The sequence below is a fragment of the Rhipicephalus microplus genome, unplaced genomic scaffold (assembly GCF_043290135.1).
Source record: "Rhipicephalus microplus isolate Deutch F79 unplaced genomic scaffold, USDA_Rmic scaffold_26, whole genome shotgun sequence".
Lineage (NCBI taxonomy): Eukaryota > Metazoa > Arthropoda > Arachnida > Ixodida > Ixodidae > Rhipicephalus > Rhipicephalus microplus.
Genome location: NW_027464599.1, coordinates 5947437 through 5951473, shown reverse-complemented (window position 1 = coordinate 5951473; position 4037 = coordinate 5947437).

The following is a 4037-nucleotide window of genomic DNA, read 5'->3' as shown; positions in this document are numbered from 1 at the left end:
CACAACTGGAAACTCCACAACTAGATACTTCACAACTGTAAACTCCAAAACTAGATATTCCACAACTGGAAACTCCACAACTAGAAACTCCACAACTCGAAACTCAACAACTAGAAACTCCACAACTTGAAACTCCACAACTTTAAACTCCACAACTTGAGACTCCACAACTAAAAACTCTTCAACTAGAAACTCCTAAACTTGAGACTCCACAACTAGAGAATCTACAAGTAGAGACTTCAAACTAGAAACTCAACAACTAAAAACTCCACAACTAAAAGCTCAACAACTAGAAACTGCACAGCTTGAGACTCCGCAACTTGAAACTCCACAACTTGAAACTCCACAACTAGAAACTCCGCAACTAGAAACTCCACAACTAGGGACTCCGCAACTGGAAACTCCACTACAAGATACGCCGCAACTGGAAACTCGACAACAAGAAACTCCACATCTAGAGACTCCACAACTTGAAACTCCACAACTAGAAACTCTGCAACTAGAAACTCCACAACTACAAACTCCACAAATAAGACTCGGCAACTAGAAGTTCCACAAATAGAGACTCGGCAACTAGAAATTCCACAACTAGAGACTCTGCAACTAGAAACTCCAACTAGAGACTCGGCAACTAGAAATTCCACAAATAGAGACTCGGCAACTAGAAATTCTATATCTAGAAACTCCACAACTAGAAACTGCAAAACTAGAGACTTCACAACTAGAAACTCAACAACTAGAAACTCCACAACTAAAAACTCCACAACTGGAAACTCCACAACTTGAGACTCCGCAACTTGAAACTTCGCAAGTAGAAACTCCGCTATTAAATACTCCGCAACTAGAACCTCCGCCACTAGAAACTCCACAACTTAAAACTCCACAACTAGATACTCCACAACTGGAAACTCCACAACTAGATACTTCACAACTGTAAACTCCAAAACTAGATATTCCACAACTGGAAACTCCACAACTAGAAACTCCACAACTCGAAACTCAACAACTAGAAACTCCACAACTTGAAACTCCACAACTTTAAACTCCACAACTTGAGACTCCACAACTAAAAACTCTTCAACTAGAAACTCCTAAACTTGAGACTCCACAACTAGAGAATCTACAAGTAGAGACTTCAAACTAGAAACTCAACAACTAAAAACTCCTCAACTAAAAACTTAACAACTAGAAACTGCACAGCTTGAGACTCCGCAACTTGAAACTCCACAACTTGAAACTCCACAACTAGAAACTCCGCAACCAGAAAATCTACAACTAGAAACTCCGCAACTACAAACTCCACAACCAGAGACTCTGCAAATAGAAACTCCACAAATCGAAACTCCACAACTAGAAACTCCACAACTAGAACCTCCACAACTAGAGACTCCGCAACTCCACAACTAGATACTCCACAACTAGAAACTCCACAACTAGAGACTCCCCAACTTGAAACTCCACAACTTTAAACTCCACAACTTGAGACTCCACAACTAGAAACTCCACAACTTGAAACTCCACAACTAGAAACTCCACAACTAGAAACTCTACAACTAGAGACTCCGCAACTAGAAACTCCACAGCCAGAGTCTCTGCAACTAGAAACTCTGCAGCTAGAAACTCCACAAACAGAAACTCCACAATTGGAAACTCCGCAGCTAGAAACTCCACAACTAGAGACTCCACAACTAGAAACTCCACAACTAGAAACTCCACAACTTGAAACCTCACAACCTTAAGTTCCGCAACTAGAAAATCCACAGCTAGAGATTCCGCAACTAGAAACTCCACAACTAGAAACTCCACAACTAGAAACTCCACAACTAGAAATTCCGCAACTAGAGACTCCACAACTAGAAACTCCACAACTTGAAACTCCACAACTAGAAACTCCACAACTACAAACTCCACAAATAGAGACTCGGCAACTAGAAATTCCATATCTAGAAACTCCACAACTAAAAACTTTACAACTAGAAACTGCAAAACTAGAGACTTCACAACTAGAAACTCAACAACTAAAACTCCACAACTAAAAACTCCACAACTGGAAACTCTACAACTTGAGACTCCGCAACTTGAAACTCCACAACTAGAAACTCCGCTATCAAAAACTCCGCAACTAGAAACTCCACAACTAGATACTCCAACTGGAAACTCCACAACTAGAAACTTCACAACCGCAAACTCCACAACTAGATACTCCACAACTGGAAACTCCACAACCAGAGACTCTGCAACTAGAAACTCCGCAACTCGAAACTCCACAACTAGAAACTCCACAACTAGAAACTCCACAACTAGAGACTCCGCATTTCCACAACTAGAAACTCCACAACTGGAAACTTAACAACTAGATACTCCACAACTAGAAACTCCACAACTAGAGACTCCCCAACTTGAAACTCCACAACTTTCAACTCCACAACTTGATACTCCACAACTAGAAACTCCACAACTTTAAACTCCACAACTAGAAACTCCGCAACCAGAAAATCTACAACTAGAAACTCCGCAACTAGAAACTCCACAACCAGAGACTTCGCAACTAGAAACTCCACAACTCGAAACTCCACAACTAGAAACTCCACAACTAGAAACTCCACAACTAGAGACTCCGCAACTCCACAACTAGAAACTCCACAACTGGAAACTCCACAACTAGATACTCCACAACTACAAACTCCACAACTAGAGACTCCCCAACTTGAAACTCCACAACTTTAAACTCCACAACTTGAGACTCCACAACTAGAAACTCCACAACATGAAACTCCACAACTAGAAACTTCACAACCAGAAACTCTACAACTAGAAACTCCACAACTAGAAACTCCACAACTAGAAACTCCGCAACTAGAGACTCCACAACTAAAAACTCCACAACTAGAAACCCCACAACAACAAACTCCACAAATAGAGACTCGGCAAATAGAAATTCCATATCTACAAAGTCCACAACTAAAAACTCCACAACTGGAAACTCCACAACTAGAAACTCCACAACTAGAAATAACACAACTAGAGACTCCGCAACTAGAAACTCCACAACCAGAGACTCTGCAACTAGAAACTCCGCAGCTAGAAACTCCACAAGTAGAAACTCCGCAACTAGAAACTCCGCAGCTAGAAACTACACAACTAGGGACTCCACAACTAGAAACTCCACAACTAGAAACTCCACAAATTGAAACCTCACAACCTTAAGTTACGCAACTAGAAAATCCACAGCTAGAGATTCCGCAACTAGAAACTCCACAACTAGAAACTCCACAGCTAGAAACTCAACAACTAGAAACTCCGCAACTAGAGACTCCACAACCAAAAACTCCACAACTTGAAACTCCACAACTAGAAACTCCAGAACTACAAACTCCACAAATAGAGACTCGGCAACTAGAAATTCCATATCTGGAAACTCCACAAGTAAAAACTCCACAACTAGAGACTCCGCAACTAGAAACTCCACAACCAGAGACTCTGCAACTAGAAACTCCGCAGCTAGAAACTCCACAAATAGAAACTCCGCAACTAGAAACTCCGCAGCCAGAAACTACACAACTAGAGACTCCGCAACTAGAAACTCCACAACTAGAAACTCCACAACTTGAAACCTCACAACCTTAGGTTACGCAACTAGAAAATCCACAGCTAGAGATTCCGCAACTGGAAACTCCATAACTAGAAACTCCACAACTAGAAACTCCAAACTAGAAACTCCGCAACTAGAGACTCCACAACTAGAAACTCCACAACTACAAACTCCACAAATAGAGACTCGGCAACTAGAAATTCCAAAAATACAAACTCGGCAACTAGAAATTCCACAACTAGAGACTCTGCAACAAGAAACTCCACAACTAGAGACTCGGCAACTAGAAATTCCACAAATAGAGACTCGGCAACTAGAAATTCTGTATCTAGAAACTCCACAACTAGAAAGTGCAAAACTAGAGACTTCACAACTAGAAACTCTACAACTAGAAACTCCACAACTAAAAACTCCACAACTGGAAACTCCACAACTTGAGACTCCG